At 40.6% G+C, this 20,043-nt stretch overlaps 1 long non-coding RNA gene across 1 annotated transcript; it reads left to right on the top strand.

The window, feature by feature from the left end:
• The first annotated feature begins 294 nt into the window (after positions 1–294).
• LOC130250099 (uncharacterized) lies at positions 295–17,705 on the top strand. The gene is made up of 4 exons (XR_008839905.1): positions 295–380; positions 10,009–10,190; positions 16,142–16,237; positions 17,497–17,705. It is a non-coding gene; the product is annotated as an uncharacterized LOC130250099 (long non-coding RNA).
• Positions 17,706–20,043: the final 2,338 nt, after the last annotated feature.

Genomic DNA, 20,043 nt, shown 5'->3' with positions numbered 1-20,043 from the left:
TTTCTGTGTCTTTTGACTCTGAGCCAGCATCTGAAAATGTAAGGTCATTATGGGGTGGCAAAAACTCACCCAGACATTCATGTTTGAACCAGACATTCATGTTTAATCCACGTGGTGGATATGGCATCTGCCTGGAGCCATCCTGACTCTGACTGCAGCACTTTGTCCCTGAGGGATGGGATCCCGACTGGAGGCCAGTGATGCTAATTTTGTGAGGATCTATTTATTTATTGGGCATACCCCTCCTGCATGGCATTGCCTGGGATTGCCTGGTTCAGAAAGCAGCTCCATGTAGGAGCACAGGCTCTACATGATCCAAGGAAAGCAGTCCCACTTGCTGACAAGAGAGTGAAAGTGACGTGGACTCTGCATTAACTTATGTAAGTATTAAAGCTGCCTCATTTGCTTATTTGAATCTCGCCTCTTTATGCAACACCTCCCAGTTGGCTGCCTTCTCCTCAGAAGTCTTTGCAGCTGACTGACATGTTGTAAATTATCCTGTGGTTTGTGGGGGAGCTCAACATTTGTAATTTAAGCCTGTTTGTTACTGGTCATGTGGCACAGCTTTTCTTCCCTGACTGAATGAGCTTAGCAGGTCAAAATTTTCTGTTGAATCCTCACAGGAAGTTATTTGAAAACTTTCTGCAGAATATGCAGAGTTAAAGATTTGCTGGCTCTTGCACATTTGCACTGATATAACATGACCACAGAAATGCTGGTGGAAAGCTTAACGTGGGGGGGGGCTGTGTATATAGTAGCACTAATTTGTTTTAGGGCATCCTACAGAAAATTACTTGCAGTATTCCTGAACCATCATGTCAATACATCAGCATAAAAGCTTCCCTTGACATTTGCTGATATGCAGTGACATGCGTCCCTTCTGAGAATATTTGATAAATATTTAACCCAGGGCTGTAATGAGAATTTCTTTCCTATGTGTTATATATTCTCATATATTTTCTGATATCTAGTGTTACAGGATATTCCCTGGTTCTCTTGGTAAGATGTTTTACAGTATCAGTTATGGCATTTTTCAAATACAAGAAGCAGCATACATTTTGTGAAGCATTCTGCTTTGCCTCTATTTGCAGATTTTTTTTGCCCTGCTTGTTCACTAATTGGCAGAGCTGAGTAATTTGTAATCTGTCTTCCCACTGAACCAGTGAGAGCTCTGTGTGTGTATGCATATGTTTACAAAGTCTTAGGATTCATCTATGTGGTAACTAGAACCAAAGGAAATAACTGCATTCTAATTAATAATATTTTGATTAAGGTCTATTTGTAAACCCTAGTTTTGATGTAATTTAAGCTGATAAAAGAAATCACATTTAGCTGTACTGAAATGGCTCTGAAATCTCTGTCTCATGCTAACTACTGATGAAATGTTAAGGGTGTGATTTACAACTGATTTAATTGGATTGCTTTCATTTACCACCTAAACAAGCCCTTAAATGTTGGAGTGTTTACCACCTGTTGTGACTCCTACCTTACAGAGATTTTTTGTTCACAGGCAGGAGAGTGTGCACTGTAATGAGAGAGGAAAAGGAGGCTATAAATGTTATCTTAGTTCATGCATGCCATTAAGCTTGGGCCTGGAAAAGTGAAGATTTTTCTAGAATTTATGATTAATTTTAATAAGTTGGTGGTGATTTCTTCTAGCTTCTGACAAGTAGTGTGTTTACTTCCCATCAACTCAGACAATTTATGCAGAAAAAGGTTTCTTTGTTGTGTTATATAACGCTAGCTGTTGTTCTGCTGTCACTCTACAGATCTAGGTTTTGTAACAGGTTGTGAGCAACTCTGATAAACCATCCTGAAAAATATTAAAGGTTTTTATGAAATTTCCTTGGAAGGTTGGATTTTTGGTGTTGAGTGTTTGCCATAGTCCAAGAAAAAGATACAAGGCAAAAAAGGTCTATACTGGAGAAACCCTGTGAGATATTTTGGTGTAACCAGGTTGGGCTGTTGACACAAGCAATCACCCTAATTTTCTTGTAGTCTTCTCTGCAAATGTAGTAAGTTGAGTCTTCCTTTGCTAACCCCCTGCAATAGTTCTGCACAGATGGGTCAAAGAAGATGATCCTTCCCTTCCCTCTTCTCAATCCTGACAGCCACCTGGAGCTCTGGATCCTCTTCTGGGCTCCCAAGTGTCCAGCAAATCATGAGGATGATTAAGGTACTGGAGTATCTGACATTGGGAGAGGATGAGAGAACAGGAACTATTCACCATTCACAAGGGAGAACTTGGGGCAGGTCTTCTCAATATTTGATGAGGCAGTGGTAAAGAAGACAGAACCAAACTCTTCTCAAAAATGCTCAGTGTAAGAACAAGGGATAATGACCTCAAGCTGAAACTCAGGAAACTCTGTGTGAACATAAAAGACAACTTTAGTCATATAAAACTGGTTGAAAACTAGAACAAGTTGCCTAGATAGATTGAGGAGCCTCCATCCTTCGAGTTACTCAAAACCTTACTGGACCAACCTCTCTAGCTGTCCCTGCTGTGGACAGAGATCTTGTACTAGACAATCTCCAGAGGCCCCTTCACACTTCAGCAGTTCCATGAATCCATCATTTTTGCACTGTTGTCTAGGTAATCAAGGTAAATTTGATTGTAGACTGTGGTAGATACACGCTTTTAAACTGAGATAGCCGAGGTCACACCACCAGCAGATTTGGGGAAAGATATGTAAAGAAATGCAGCAATCCAAAAGTAGGAAGTTATCTTCCTTTCTCCAAGGCATGTTTTCCCTACTTCTATCATCTACTTCCTTCCTCTTAGATTCCAGATAACTCGTTGCTTTGTCACTTCTCATTTTTGGTGTTCCACCCTTCTCTGCATGTTCTCTCTCTGCTGGGCCAGCAATCACAATTAAAATGTCCTACATTAGAGTCTGATTCAAGCAGAAAGCCCTGCTGGGACATGAGCTCAGTAGCACAGCAATGATCAAGGTTTCAACAGGATTTTCTCACATTCCTGAGATGCTGAGAAATTTGTATCTTTAAACACCAAATTCTGTCATGTTGTTCAGACTTTAGCTTCTTTCTTTGCTCCTTCCATTTTCACCACTACTTAGCCCAAAATTCCCTGTGTTCTTTAGGATGCCATAATCTAATAACCACTTCCATTATTATTTCCCAGAGTTCTTAAAAATTATGGATCTTTCTGCCTACATACCACTGCTCGGCTCTTAACCACCTCCTTATTCCATCCAGACTCAGGATGGGAAAATGGAACATATTATTTGGGTGGAGGTCTCTGTTGCTCATATGCTGTCATCATGAACCTTTCAAATTGCTTCATACGTTGGTTTTCACAGCATTCTTTTTTAATGGATTCCAGCACCTCTGTTTTCAAGCCTTAGTGGATTCAAGATGCTAGATTAAATCAGGGTCTCTGAGACCCATGTGTTTATTGACTTTTATGTGCTCCTTCTCATTAAGGTTGTTTGTCATCTTGTTGTACTCAGAATTGTTATGATTCCTCTAGAAGAGAAGAGTAATCTAGATCATATCTGCCTACCTTGGTCACATTCTCTGTTCTCCCAGTCTATCCTCCCTCTCTTTTTCCATTATTTCTAACTCTGGATGCATCTGTCACTTATTTTCATTTACAATTTTTATATATATGTATATATATATATATATAATATAGCTACATAGTTTTTATTTGGTAGTCTCTTTAAAATGCCTTAAAATTAGTTTTATTCCTCCAGAACAGACCCGCAGAATCTGAGAAAGGTTTTAGCTTTTAGGATGCCAAATGGAATCTTTAATTGGATGATCCATTTGTGCCTGCAAGTAATCAGGCTGATTCTCTGTACAGACAGGTACAGAGGTACAAACTCTTCTCATACATAGAGACTGACAAACTATTAGTAACCTTATTTGGCAGTTTCACTGTGTTTTGATGGTACAGGGGCCATTAAGAAAGAAGCCAATTCAATTTATAAATAGATTATGAATTCTACAGAAAAATAATCTGTTCATGTCCTCCTAAGTTTCAGAACACTGAAGTTTTGTGTTAGTATTAAAATAATACCTAGAAATTAGAAAAATACTTAGAAATTAGGAAAAAAAACATAAAACAACTAAATACCCAAACCAACACAAGTTTTTGGGGCGAAAGACCTCATTATGTTTGTAAAAGTGTGTGTATACTGCTGGTTTTAAGACCTACCTTTCTCTAAGAGAATATGTTCACATTTTCATGCTTTTAAAGGTTTTATTAGTATTAGATAGGACATTGTGCCCAGCAGTGTTGTCTAGATTTTGCGAGCCTACTGAATCCCAGAATTATTGGGGTATTGTCCAAACTGATGAGTAGCTTCCCTTTACAGCAAGAGCCCAGTCTCCCTCTGCCATGAATTTTCCAGAGCCATCTAGAAATAAAAACTACAATAGCTCAATCTCTTACTTGGAGCCTAAAAGCAACTTGCTCTGTCAAGGTAATAATGTGGAAACTTTTGACATACTTTTCACTTACTGTCCTCTTTGGCACAGAGGAAGCAGGAGAATGTGGGATTTTTTTCTGATATTCTAGTAACAGCAAGATTTTTCATTTCATTTGGTAGCAGCAAGGATTTCTGCTTCTGAAAGTTGTACTGTGGGGAGTATGCCCACTGACTAAATTGAAGCTAAATCTGTATTTCTTCCTCTTTGGGTTAAGATATGCCACAGAAAGTCATGAGGAGACTCGTGTTGTCTCAGAGACATGCAGGTATGAGGACACTGAAGGTAAAACCCTTCAAAAAAAAAGTGCAAAAAATTTTGGTGATAAAGCTCACTGAAAGGAATTATAAAGATTTTAGGTTTACACAGCAGTTTGCATCAGGATGCTGACAGCGATTAGATTTTGCATCCCTACCATTTTATAGCAGATTAATCCTTTTTTTTTTTTTTTTTTTTTTTTGTCTTTTGAACAGAAGGTGTAGTGTATAGAACCGAAGTGAAATGCTATAATTCTTGGTAGGACTGAAGACCCTGGAGAGAGAAGAACACAATTATGGTGTGACATGGTACATGTAGTTAGGTACATTTGGCCTTTCCACAAGCTTCCTTCTGAAATCCCTTTTGGCTTTTAGTTCTCCTCCACAGGCAACTTGTAAAAATCTCTTGCAAATTAAGTGTGATTTTACCAATTTAAATTCTGTTTCCAGTACTGTTTTAGATTTAGGACAATTAATTGCAGCAATGTTAAAATCAGTGGAAGTTGCATGCAGAATGGGAACACTAGAGCAAAGGAATGAGCACTATTGCAAATAATGAAGGAAATCATTGCCTAGCAAATGCAGTCAGAATTCTTCTGGACTAGAATCTATCCTGAACAATGTACTTAAGTTGCTTAAATCTTAGTTAAATCAACACATTTTGAAATTGCAGGGAGATTTGACTGTTTACATCATCTTTGTAGCCAATTGATTGTAACAGACTTCCCTCTGAGAAAAAATATTTTTTTCTGTCTAAAGGCTTCTCCCTTCCTCAAAACTCTTGTAATTCTCTTGTTCTTAAAGTTATTTAATCACTTTAGCAAAATCAACATGGAAAAATGAATGAGGTCTGCCAACGGAAGAATGAGTTAGCAGGAGCTGATCTATAGAGAATGCTTTTCTAAGAAGCATCATTTTTCTCATGACTGTTGTCCTCTGCTAAAAAAAGCCAAACAGCCTACTTAAAATTTCTTTCTAAAATGAAATAGAAATAACAGTAACAACCAATGCTATCTGGAATGTTTCTGTTTGTTAGTCTCATAGTATCATTATCTGGATTTTATTAAATGCTTTCGTAGTGCTGAAATAATCTTAAAATCACAAACACACACCTGTGCACAAGGTATATGACATTATCCAAGGTATATCTATACTTTGTGGGTTTAAATATCAGGTTAAAGCAAACAGGAAAAATACTTCTTGTGAGCATATGCCTCTTCAGATGTCAGTATGGTTGCTGATGAATCTTCTGTTGGTATCTTTGCTAAAAATTGCTCCACTGCCAAGTTACACAAAAACACAAAGTCCTACACTTGGAGATGCAAAAAAAGTGTTTAGAGGTTTTTTGGGAATTTGGATTGCTTTTGTGGGTGGAGGTGTTTTGTTATCTTTTTTTCCTGCAAGATAATTTCTGCTGATTCAGTAAAATCGTTGCTCTGGGTTGATAGTGTTGAAAAACTCTGAAAAATCCTTCCGATGGCTCTGCTTTGTTCCTTTGTCCCTTCTACCTTCAAACTCAACTAAGTCACTCATGCTTCTGTCCTGTGAGGGGATTTATGGTTAAACAGCCTTTCAGGCTTGGAATTTGGCACATTAGACTCCTGTCTACTTGCATATGGGCAAGAGTAATGAGCTGCCTTTAATACAAGGTGGTCTTCAGACTTTTTAAGGTCTACAAAACAAACCTAAATTGCTTGTTAATTCGAGGGAAGCTGTGGATGGCAAGGCTGTCTGCAATTTCACTGTTTCTTTTAGTAGGGCTGGTTGTGGCCAGGTAAAGAAACATTGCCCTTCAGGAACATATTTAAATGATCTGCTTCTTTTTAGAAGCTGCCAGTTGCATAGTCAGTCTTGTGTTTCATGTACATCTAAATGCTTCATTGACTTGTGCCAAGAGATGGAAACTAGCCTGCTTGTTTTAATACATTCCTGATGATTTTGATGGAAAATCTGAATGTGTGAAGAACACAAGATCCTGCCCACTAGCAGCCAAAAGGATACCATTTCACATTTGTTACTCTTGGGAATCGGGGGGAGGAAAAACAAACAAACCAAAAAAACCCCAAACAAACAAACAAACCAACCCCAATCCCAACAAAACAGCAAGAACAAGCTCTTGAAATTAGAAAGAAACCAAGGAGTAAAAGCTGCAGTTAATGTGGGAGCCATGCAGAGAGATCTTACAGAATCACAGGGCAGCCCAGGCTGGAAGGGGGCTTGGAAGGTCCTTTTGTCCAGCCTTTCATGGAAGAGGGAGCCTAGATGAGATTATCCAGTGCCCTGTTCAGTCTTCTCACTCAGCAAAATTTTCTGGTTCCCCATATTCCGTGAGGGGGACAGCTGAATAGTTCTTCCTAACCTGCTTCATCAGATTGTTGTGTCGGTGGCTTTTGATCTGGTAGTTATTCTGCTTTTATTGCATGTTTTTATATTAGACACTTAGCTTTTCTTTGTAATTAGACATCGTGATTATAGAATCCTTTTATGTTACACTGGAGTGCTCCTTTAATGCAGAAATCAAATAAACAAAACACTTAAAATACAGGAAAAAAAATTGCAACAGTAATGCTTGGGTCCGAAGGAGCAAAGAATTGGGAAAAACCAAGTTGTGGTTATTGCTTTTGGCTTCAGCAACACAGTTCATATTTTTTATTATCCTCCAAATTAGGTTTATTCATTTATTACAATTCAGTGAATGAATTAAATATAAAACCAATCCAGATTTTTAAAGACAGACATGTGTTGTCATTAAACACAACTTTTTTGTTCTTGTTCAAATGCTGAAAAACGTTTTTCTTCTTAGTGTAAATGTTTTCTGAGGAAAGGGTTATGTGGGGTGAGGAGAGAGCACTCAGGGCAGAAGAATAAGTAGTGGAGTATTTAACAGCACAGAGCAGGGCTGTGCTGTTCCTCCGTGGCAGCATCCACACAGAGATCAGCAGTCTAACGCCTTGCCTTTATCTAAGGAACAACACATTTATTCCACGTGGTCCCAGCTGGGAGTTTGCTTCAGAACAGTATTACCTTCCCCATGATAAGAATCTCTGCTTATGAAATTATTTTGGAAAAAGGCCATCTGCTAGGGAAAATAACAATAATAAAAAAAAAAATGAATCCATGATTCAGATAATAAAACTTTGATTACTGCTCTCTTAGGAGGATGGATGAGGAAGCAACGGTCCAAGGAGCTGTCCCTGGAACATGTTTTAGAACAAGCTGTTGGGATTGACTGTAATGTCGTGCAGAGGCTTGTTGTGTGAGGTACACCACTCAGCTGGCTCCCAGGGAATGAATCAGGTTTCCTTCACCAGCCTTGGCTCCGAGCGGTTCCTGAACAGGGTGCGAGCAGTGAGGAAAGAGATTCCTCCCTGATACAAACACCATCAGTGCTTGGTGGCATCTGCTGGGTGGGATAATAGAGTGTGATACAACTGCCCTGAGGAGGCAAGTCCTCAGCTGTTTGCTGTACCCAAGATGGTTCAAACTAAAATGGTTTTAGAGTAGTTCAGCAGCTAATACATCAGTGCCTCAACAGAAGCAGTAGTGCAGAGATGACATCTTATCAGTCAGATATTAGACACACCTTCTACAAAGTCCTGATCCCATTCAGCATAGAATTGTAAGTAATAGAAGATTTCAGTCCATGGAACACTAAAAGTTGAATGAACTCTCATTTTCACATTATTTTAAACACTGGTTGGATTCTCCCAGTTGCTTAAACAAGTATAAATCAGGAATAACTTCTGGAGTGACTGCATTCCAGAGGAAGGTTAGAAAATTAAATAAATCCTCTTCTTTGTTAGGGACCTGGGTGGAGGAGGACAACCATCCTTCTAAGTGCTGTGTTTGAAAGTGCACAGAAGATAAGATACACCAGCTGTGTTAAAACGAGTAATTTTCATCTCACACATACACCCTGCAATTCTACTTTTTAATTTCTAGGCAATCACACTGCTGGAATCTTTTCCAGCCATTGAGTAAAATATATGTTTGTCTTGCAATTATGTAAATAAGGTAAGTGGTTAAGATTTAGATCTAGAATAATAATGTTAACATCATTGTCCCTTCAATAAACAGCAAGCAAGCTTTGGATGTAATGTTGTTTTTGCTCTGTATGTTCCATGCCACAGAAAAACACGGGCAGACACAGAGATGATGTGGTATTCTCATTGTATTTAAAACAATATTTAGCAGTGTAGCTCCTATTGCCTTTTACATGTGTTTGAAGGAAAGCCCTGCTTCATCAATGGGAATGTGTCAGAATTTTGTAATAAAGCATGCTGTGTAATATATTTAAACACTGTCCAAATTAATTAAAGTGTAGTGGACGTGAAAGATACATACTCAATGTGACATTTCAAATAGGGAGAAAATATGATAATGAGCTATTTCCATGTGTTGCCATCCTTCTGGTTAAATAATACTTCTGTTTCCAATGAAGCCACTGAGCAATAACATTCATTTTTGGAGTTCCACAGCGGTTAGAACTGATTGTATACAGGCTGTAATCATTATCCTAATTCTGCCCAGGAAACCCTCTTTCCCCACCATGGAGAAATTTGGAATAAAAAGTCTCGTTCCAGGAAAAAGAATTTCCAAATAATCCTGGGCACCAGATCAAAATATGAGCTCCAAATCCGTTCCTTTTTCTTAATAAGAATCAGCACTTTGAAAAATGCTGCTCTGCAAGGAAATAATTGCATTAGTCAGCCTCTTGGCACTGACGTGGGCTGGAGCCTTCTCTTAAAATGAGGCCCAGCCTCACCCTGCAGTGCATCCAAACCCTCCAAAGATGCAAGTAGCCCCAAGACCCATGGCTTTGTTCTTACAGGCAGAAAACTAAAACATGGGACAAAAGGAGAGAAAGTGACCTGGAAACACAGCCTGTCCAATGCTGGGGCAGGCTGGGGTAAGACAGGCATCCTTTTGTGTGCTGAGGAGTAGAAACCAAAATAGGAACTGGAAATAAGAGGTTATTGTTTTCATGTTATCCTTTCCTTCTGAAGGAAGGAACATCCCACAGATGCAGGACCTTTAGGTAACTGTATAGACCAAAGGACCGGTGATATTTGATCATGTATTTGCCTCTTGACAGGATTATAGTGCTTATGATCAGGTCAACTCCAATGCTCACGCCCTGACAAGCACAAACAAAGATAACTTTGATTGCTCTATGCTGCAAATGCAGAGATCTTGCATTTAGTCCACAAAGTAAGCCTATGTGGCTTTCACTTCAAGGATTTTTATAGTCACACCACAGTGTTCCTTTTTATTAAGGCTCTGGTTATCTGATTTTCAGCAGTGAAAATGCTGCACATCAATGGAGAGAGATGAAAGACAAACAGGATGCAGTATTGGATATCAGAAGTGCAATGCTGCAGCCTTGATCTACAGGAGCAGAAACAAGACTTGCCTGGCACCACGACATTAACCCTTCAAGAAATCATCTAAACTGACCAACACCCTGGAATTCACTGGGAGGTAGGTGTTGAAGTGTTTTTCACATGCCTGTTTTGTCCTTACATTGTTTGAACTTGTCCATTTGAGTCCTCCACGTCACCACCACCAAAATTATTCCCTTCCCAGCTGCTCTTCAAATAGACCAGTTGTAAGTAATATAGAGGTGCCCATAGTGTAAACCATTAAGATTAGTTTGTCACAGAATGAACAACTCATTCCTCTGTTCAAAGACTACCAAGAAACAGATCTATTTCCTGATACACAGGAAGAGTAATTTGTTTCAAATTTAGTTGTATGCAAAACTTTGCACGTTAACTCTGGTGAGTTATAGTAAATACCCAGGAACTGAGTCCCTCAGTGAGGTTGATGAACAGGGCAGGCAGTCAGTGCCCACCCGTGATCCTCCTGCTAATTGCTTTGTTGGCAGTGCATTTCAGGGCCTCTGTATTCCTCCCTCTTTGGGCTAATATTGTACCAATTGTTTCCTCCTATTCAGCTAAAGAATCAGAAGCAAATGCTCCTTTGCTAGCTGCTATTGACCTAATGGGAAAACACAATGCAGATGTAGCTTTCAGTCATCATCTGAATATAGTAGAGGAGGAAGACACTTTAACCTGTTTGTGCTAAGACTAACGACAGGAATGTGCCAGTAGGGAAAGCATGTGACCTCACTATGCCAAATCAGAGCTTGCCAGAGCCCTCACCACCTGGCAGAGTCATGGATGGAGTCAAACTTTGTGTGCTCAATCAAGATCATGTGCTCTGTGCATTAAATGCCAGACTCTGCTGGGTTTTCCTGCATTTAGATTTAGCTCTTCTGCTGCTGGAGTGTTCTAATATTGTGATCTCAGGTGTTACAAGGTGTCTGAAGAAAGAGCCAGCCTGCCTTGAAGATGGTTGCTTCAGAAAGAAGCACAATGGATAAAGTTCAGACCAATAGGATCTAAGCAAGCTTTACTGCTCTGGTGTGCACCTGTCTGCCTGGCAGCCTGGCAATGCCCAGCAAACCTCCCAAGGGGTAGGAATGCTGCTGGAAAAGGGATTGCCATGGGCTGTTTTGTCCTGAAGAAGGCAGGGTTATCCTCAGGTAAAATGCACACATGTGCCTAGGAGAAGTGTGAGATAATGAGCTAATAATAAACCTAATGTCTTCTGTCACCAAAGAAAGAGTAACTCAGGGAGAATTTGTAAATTGGCAGAAGCATTACAGATGTCAGTGTGAGATATTTATGGCATTAAGAGTGTGAGTGTTTTGTACTGGTCTGAAATTTTCCACCAAGGTTTTTTTTTTCTGAATGGAAGATTACACAGTATTTTTTAAATTGATAGAGTTTTGTGTGAGAGAGACTCTCCTCCTCATATTCAGAGTGTGCTCAGTGTGATAAGGGCATGTATGTACCTGTCCTTCCCAGTCTTTTCTTGCTTCCCAGTACCTGGGCCATAAAACTGAGATTTAGGTGATGCATACCCCTTTGCCTACTGCAGATCAGACACTGAGAATTCACTACAGTATTTTCTCTATGTTTGTCCTCCTGGACAGGAGCTACACTGGCTCAGGCTGAATGACAGGTGGCCCTCTGGCTTTGGTAGTTCTGAGATTTCTATTCTTTACCAAATTGAGTTGATTGAACAGCAATAAGAGAAGATAGTGGATTGAAAGGCAAACCCAAGAAAGCTGTTTGATGCAGCAAAGGAGAGAGAACTGGTGGAATGATGCATGGAGAGAGTAGCATGCAATAGTAGAAATATCAGGTAGCAATGTTACTTGGAGGAAGAACAGAAGGGCCAGCTCCACAGAGCAACAACTGAGACAAATTAAAGAAACAATCCCAGGAGAGGTTTAGACAGAAGTAACCCATTTCTTTTGCATTATGCTCCCAGAGTGTGCAAGAATGGCACTGAACTGAACAAGGCCCATAGGAGCACAGAAGGCAATTGTTGATAAAAATCTGTGTGAGACAGAGAGATGAGGATCCAGGCAGAGCTTCTGGGTTCAGAAAAGGGAGGATTGAAGAGGGCTGCAAAGGCAGCTGTTGATTTGGAACATTCTGAACATGGGGCAGGATCTAGAGACTGTGAGGAGAGCATAAAATGGATGGGACTGTAAGGAAATAAATCTAGCTAGGAGGAGAATGGGAATAAATAACACAGGACCTCTGGTAAGTAAGGGAGTGAGAGGACATGATATCTAGAGAACAGGCAGAAAAGAGACAGAAGGAGGGGGATTGCCTTTCTAATTATGGGTATCTGTAACGTTCCTGAGATATAATGGGCAGGGGATGACTAACAAATGGCTGAGTCACAGAAACCACGTGACTATGATTCTAAATTCATCTGCTGAGGGGCTTGAATATTCACACAAAGCTTAGAAATTTTCCTCTAATACTATTCTGGTGCAGGTGATCCTAAACCTCCTATACCAAAAAAAGCTTTCCAACTGCTGTTTGGAAATATCTATCTCAGTAAATTGGTCAATATTCATGTTGGCAGGCAAGTATATTACCTTATTCCTCCGCTCCTGGTGGAGAAAGACACTTTTGGCCAACTAAAAAATTGTCCATTTTTATCCATAGAACCTTCTGCAGGGAACTTTATGCAAGCTGTTTGAGCCTTCACCATAGCAATTTAGTAAATGATGTTGCTTAGAGTCGGAATAGTGCTCTGCCAGCCTTTGTAAGACAATTTATTGCCACTAACTGTCTACTACTTGTAGGATTTTCAAATACTTGATGTTTCATGAAATAAGGAGAATGTGTGTCCTCTGTTTCAAGGTGCTGACTACTGGAAGTCTTTATTTCATGTAACATTAATGCTGGTAAAAATTGGTAGAACCATCAAAATAAGTTATTCATGCCTTCCACTCACTCTCCTCCTCCTATGTGGCTTAGAGTCAGGAACTGATGTAGGTTAAAATTACCTGTTGTCCTGGCCATCATCTGATTAATCAGGTGCAATCATAGTTGTCTGAATTATTTCAGATAATATTTTTAGGGGAACAACATAAATGTGAAAATCCACCCCACCCCCCACTGATAAAGAATGGAATAATTTATTTTCCTGGTAGCAATTACTGAAGAAATACAGTCTGGTGGAAATCAGGATGAATGTCTCTCCCCAGCTGAGCTGGAGTTTCTGTGTGCAGAAGATTTGGACTGATGTCCAAAAGATGTGTGGGGAGATTTGGACAGCAGAGCTTTTGTGAGTACTGTTACTTTAGTGAAGATTTCCCCCTTTTGACTTAGCAATCTCTAGATGAGTGAGTTGACTCACTTCTCCCTTACCTTTTTGTTCATGGGGAAAGAGCAACAAAACAAGCAAGCTGGCTACTGAGGGCAAATCTAGAGCAAGCAGGCTTTTAGCCTCAGGTCTAGGACATTAGTCACATGCAAATTGGTAATGATAAATCAGTGCCACCTGGCTCACAAAGCTGCCTAGGAAATCATCAGATGAAAACATGGTTTTTAAAGTACACAGCTAATCCCTCTCGTCATAAAGGAACAGTCCTGACTTCTGTGTCTAGCAACATTTTTCAGAGCAGGAGCTGGACTTTTCCACAAGGCTCCCCTGGGAGTTACCTGACTCTTAGTCCTTCATTAGAGCTCTTCCATCCCTTTTTCCTAACAGCCAGAGAGTCTCAGCATCTGATGCTTCTATCAAACAGCAGAGAGGAGGTGGTTCTGACTCTATTTCTTTGTAAAAAGTTCCACTGCCACAATTCCCTGGATGGCACACAGTGCTATGAGCTTCTGCCTGCACAATAACTGGTTTAAAACATTTCTGCTTAATCAAGGGTGAAGTAAATGTCAGAGATTCAATGTTCTAGATCAGCAGTTTCCAACACTGATACATCTTAATCAAGCAATTAGGTGCCTTTTTTTTTTTTCTTTTTGTTATTGTTTGGTGTTTTCCAAGCTGGAGAAGGGAACAGATTTGCTGCTTTGCTCTGCTGACTGCTAGCAGCAGTGTTTGTTGTTAACAGAGACATGTACACCTAACCACCAGTTGGCAGGTGTTAACACTTTGTTACTCGCTATTCCCACATGCTGGGGATTGTGGGAAAGCTGTCAAGCTCTCTGTCTTGTGTAACACTCAGCTTTTACAATAACAACAACAACAACATCAACAAGCTCTGAACAAATTCAGAAGCTCCGTAGGAATGCAGCGACGCAGCACTCGCAAGGGAAACAATAGGATGGATTCTCCTGGCTTTGATGGGAGGAAATATGAGGCATGTGGAGAGTTTGAGATATTGCCTTATATTGGCTTGGAAGCAGGTAGATGGAAGCTGAGTGCCCTTTTTTATTTCTTCTTTCTTTTTTAATTGGTGATATGGTCTGATGTTAGAAAAAACCAAGAATGCATTGTGTGTGCCCCAATATTTTTAGTCTGCCTCTGACATTTGTACTTGCCCATGTTCAGGAAAGAAAGCCATGAATACAGCATGCAAACAGAGAAAATAGCAGAAAATGATAGGACTGTGTTTTGGGGATTTTTTTTTTTTTTTTTTTTTTTTTTTTTGTTTATTTTTGGCTGGGAGGTGTGACTGGCAAGAGAGAAATGAGAATTTTTCTTTAGTATAGTACAACCCTTCTGGCGAGCTCAGATGTGCCAAGAAGCAAAGGCCCTCTGTGAGCCTTAAGTATTATTAAAATACTTCTTTTTCTTTTTTGCTTGCTGTCATCCAGGTGCTCAAATATAGTCTGCCTTTGCAGCCACAAAGTCATGATTTTATAGTTGAGTAACCCAAAGAATTGATTTATTACTGAAGAAGTGAGGTTTGATGGATTTTTGATTTACATGAAGACAGCAAAAAGAAGGAGTGGGAGGCACAAGGCAGCTGCAGAGTGGAGTACAAGACAGAAACTTAAAAGAGCAAGTGGGCCAAACAGTGCAATGGATTAGATGAGCAACCAGTTTATATGGCTGATTTTAATAGTGCTGCATAACTGCACCCTGTCCTCCCATACAGCATAACTCAGATCACTTCTTGAACCTGTGTGAGGAGGGATTTCATGCATTTGCTTTTTGCTGAGAGGGCTTCAGATAAAGGGGGCATGATGAAAGGAGTGATCATGGGTTTTCTGGCATGCAGGCTATGGCTGAGCTGCCTTTTGAGCACAGTTCCAAGTTTGGGGTCATTCTCCAGTTCATCTTGCATCCCAGCTGAACACTCCTTGCACTATGGATGGGCTGGGCTCAGGATAGAGCATTTCTTTGGATACACCCATGCTGACTTGAATCCACCAATGCCTGTCCTGTCAAACACGAGGCAATGTTCCCTGACAGGTGGGTGGGCCAAGTTCTTTCCTGGAAAGGCTCTGACTGCGTGACAAGGAGTCCCCATGGGATGTGGAGGAGGTTGAGCAGCAGGTTCTTAACAATACAGTCATATTTTAGTGGCCTGCTGCTGGGTCTGTGTTATACAAGGCAATGTTAGCATGGCCCTGAAGACAGTGACTTTAAAATGAATTTTAATTCTGGAATACAGGTTTGAGGGTTAGTCAAAAATTACGGGCTTAGGAGCTTAATGAAGTGGGATGTGCAAGACAGCTGCAGAAATGAATGGATGAAATCCCCTGGGCTGTGTTTTGCATTGGGTGGGATTCCAGTGGTCTCTCCTGACTTCACAGGTCCCTGAATCACTGCAGAAAGCAGAGTTGTTTTTTTTTAAAAAAATGGATTTAACACTATTTTCTTGACATGAAAGTCATCCCTGTACCTGCACTGCTTTAAAAAGCCTTCCTGCTTGCAGAGCCACTTCCTGCAAGCTGGTTCTGAAAGATGTCTGCCAAACTTGGGGGTGAGAGGGAGGGACTGGCTTCCACACATCTGCAAGCTGTATTTCCTAGATTCACATTCCTCTTAAAAATTTTTTTGCTCTTGTTTGGACACAGGAAACCAGCCAGGGGAGTCACTAACATTGGTAAGATCAATATGTAGATCAAATATTGATAAACATATATTTTGTGTAGGCACGGTCCTGAATTTGTTCCTGCACATATTAAAGGATAATTTTGTCTTTTAAAAACACTGGAGGGAGAAATCTTGTCGCTCAGGGGAGCCATGGGGTAAGTGAGAGAAGACAGAACATTTAATGAATGGGATTCATAAGGTGGGTTGGGTTTCCACCATGCACCCTCTGTTGATTAATTAGTTTGTGCACTGCTTGTCTTTCTTTAAGTGTGGACATGTAGTGTGATATGTAGACTTTTCAGGGCTTGTTTTTGAGGTGCTTAGGTGAAAAATAAGTGATTTGATGCAATGAAATTGTGGATTTGGTTTGAGAGTATGGCTACAGACTGACAAAAGACCAAGTTAACAGGCAATAAGAAGGCCCTTTCTTGAAACTGGGATTCTGTCCTCCCACCTGAAGGCCAGGCATAGCCATGAGCACAGTCCCATCCACTGGCACTGGGAAAAATGAGTCATCCGTGTACATGATGGCTAATGGCATTTCACTCTGCTGTGCAACAGGTTGGAAGAGAAGCTTGCCATTCCCTGCCTGCTCCTCTGCTGTGAGCTGAGGTCTCCCTGAAACATGGCAGTGGCTTTGCTGTGATCATATGCTCTCCTCTGCAGCTGCTATTGTCTGATTGTATTATGGAGGTGCCCAGAGGACTTGGACAGAGTGCTTTGGGCTCTGGGCATACCCAGGAGTCAGTTCCTCAAGGATTAGAACCATTGTGCTGATCCTGCAGACACGAGACTATCATTTAAGCTACTTGCTTGTATGAATTATCTGAAGGACTACAGCTGAGCTTCATGGCTTCTCAGCACCTTAGCTGCCCTAGTTTGAGCAAAGTCATCAGCATTTTGCAAGGGGATTCATGTTTAATTTGGAATTTTTGATCTCCATAAGCGAAACAAGGAAGAAAATATTTCCCGAACTTCTGGCAGGATTTCTGTGCTTTTTTTTTTTTTTTTTTCCCTTCTTTAGCAACTTAATTTGTTTCTCTTTTTCCTTCTTCTTTTTCCCACCCCACCCAGCCTTAAACAGTGCCGGGAAATTCTGTACTTACCCAGCTGTACTGTCTGAGGAAAGCCAAGTTGTTTTTTTTCCATGCATCAAAATGATAATAGTTTGAAATTATTTATTAACTCTCTGAGTTTCCCAGAGAGAAAACATCATATATTTAACTAATATGGCCCTTGTACTTAGACAAAAGGCCAAAGGTTAGGGCAAGTGGGTACACATGACAACTTTATCCGAGCCCTTGAGGATTTCCCATTGACTAAGTCACAGTTTCATTCTTTTTTATTTTTTTTTCTTCAAATGAAAATAATTAACATGACTCAAGTACAGTGAGTTAATTTATTTTCATTTCAGGTCTCTTCCTGGTGCAAACTCTGCAGTCTGTGGACAAAGAAGATATAGATGTTACTCAGATGGCTGTCTTGCCTCAAAACATGCAGTGATCACCTCAAATAGCTCACCTCAAATTGGGTCATTGCTTGAGAACTCATATTATGAAATAGTTTTAGAACAAATTGATTTATATGTTCACAAATAGATCAAATAAACATTTCCTTGTGTATAACTACTGCTGCTGTGTTGATGACAAAACTGTGTCACAGCAGTGCAACTTTTTGATTGCTGCTATTACATGGAGTTCCAAAACACTGCAGTTCTGTGGGTTAGTACTCTTTTGCTCTGCTAGGAAGGGAAAATCGTTTGTTTGGACTGGCAGGAAACACTGTTATTTAATTTACTGTGCTTTTTGGTGGGCATATTATATGTTGTGGGCTATGGCAAGTGATGATTCCCTGTATAATCCTTCAGCATTCACAAGCACTCACACCCACATCAGGATGGTGAAACCTTTTTATCAATAAAAACATTGTGACCTAGAACTCAGTATTATTGCATCTGGAGTTTCCAAAATGTCTAGGGAATGCTCAAGCAGCAAAAAAAATGGTGCACCAAAATAGAATTCTGCATGAGAAAGACTCTAGCTGCAATAATATTTCCTCAGCCACCCTCACTGTTGGGCCCTTCCTGGCAGAGCTGGACCACGTCCACAGGTCATGTTGACTTTGTCTGGATTGATGGTGTTTCAGCAGCTGTCCCCTGCTGCTTTCAGGAAGCCAGGTTTGGAGCCATTAGGTGAAACAGCCCTGTAAGATTAAGAGCAAGTGCCAGTGCCTGGCATGAGCAGGGGTATGATTTCATGTCTGAGAGAACAGCATCCAGGAACACGCATTGTGCCATACCCATGCCTGGGTGTGCCAGGGGACTCCATAGGAAAACACCTGGAATTTGGGGAAAAATCTGGGGCAAGTATGCCTCTCATTCCCTTGCTCTTCTGACCCCATAGAGACCTCCAGCAGATGTGATTAGCTCCCAAGTCATTGCCCAGCTGTTGCCTTATGACTGTATGTGTTTGGCTCCTTGCTGGGATGAGATCTGTGCCCACCCTTGAGACTCTGGTGGCACAAAAGCTCTGCTGCCCAATGCACTGCTTGCTGTGCTGTGTAGGTTTAGTGAAGGATCAGAAAGTAAATGGAAAAGGGGTCTGAATTTCACCAGAATAGGCAAATTAATGAAACCTGCTGAGCCTACAGTAATGCCTAAGAAATCTCTCCCTTTCTCTTTTGTTTATATCTCACCTGCACTTTGCTGCCTGACTTGGGACTTGGAGCTGAAAAACAGTTTTTCGAGCAGCAAGTTTGAACTGTGGGACTTGGGGAGCCAAAGAATGGTCTTCTCACATCCAAAGGTCACTCCTTGAGTACAGATGTTTCACAGACCCTTGCTTTGATACCAATTAATTATATGGATTTTTGAATAGTTGGATCCTAAGTGGCAAATACTTGGATCCAGGTGGTAACTGGTACAGATAGCAGACAGTGCAAAGCAACTGTGCTGATTTTTTTTTCCTTGGGAACTTAAAAATTCCAATCTTGCTGCATTAAACTAAGTCATGCAGAAATGCTCCAGCTGTTCTTTGCACTGTGGAAGCCAAATTCAGCATTTTGATGGGTTTTTTTCTTTGTTTTTAAGAGACCAGTTGGGAAACTATTTGATGTCTTAGGTAACAAAATCGTACCTGTACTCTCCTTCCAGTTTTTTGGGTTTTCTTAGTTATTTTATTTAAAGTGGACCCCTTACAGGTCATTATGTAAAATACCAAGTTCACCAGGAGGTAAACTGGTGAGCCTTCTTTGCTAGCTGGGATGTCCAGTAGCACTGACAGACTTATATTGTTTTAGATTCCCTCTTCTTCTTTTTCACTGAATACTCTGATGGCAGCTAACTCACAAGAATTTTGGTCAAAAGCAGTAGAACACACCAGCAAATAATTCCTGTGTTATGTGTTCTGTTTCTAGTAAGTACAAAGTGTGGTGAACCCTTCTCAGCTCCCTCCATTTGCAGGAGGAGCCAACCCTTATTTAAATACTCCTAAGGGAGAACCCATTTAAGTATTTTTATTGTTATTTTGCAAATTAGATGTATCCTACTTTTCCTAGCAGTTTTCAGGTGTGAGAGTTTTCTGAAATGTACATGATATTCATCATGGTGTTTTAATGAAGAGCTTATGTCTCTGCTTAGTAGTGAGTTTCCTGCCCCTCACTTCCTTCTCAGTGCATTGAGAAACAAGAACACTGAGTTTGGGAGCAGTTACTCCATGGCACTGCTGCCTGGAGCAATGTTTATGCTGTGGTTTCTGGATGCACGATCAGGAGAACAGTACATGCTGCATGGAGCAGCTTGTACCTGAGCAGATCCAACGATTGACCCAGACCCTGGGTAACCTGGTAATGCTTACATGCCACATGGGTTAGTTCCCTATTCCTCTAGTAGGCATGGACTTTCAGTGCTCAGTTCCTGCTGGTTTAATGGAGAAGAAAATGATCTGTGTCCATTGTCAAATTA

This window comes from Oenanthe melanoleuca, chromosome 2, assembly GCF_029582105.1.
Source record: "Oenanthe melanoleuca isolate GR-GAL-2019-014 chromosome 2, OMel1.0, whole genome shotgun sequence".
Classification (NCBI taxonomy): Eukaryota; Metazoa; Chordata; class Aves; order Passeriformes; family Muscicapidae; genus Oenanthe; species Oenanthe melanoleuca.
The sequence above is the reverse complement of the archived record's forward strand: the minus strand, read 5'-3'. Positions and strand labels throughout refer to the sequence as shown.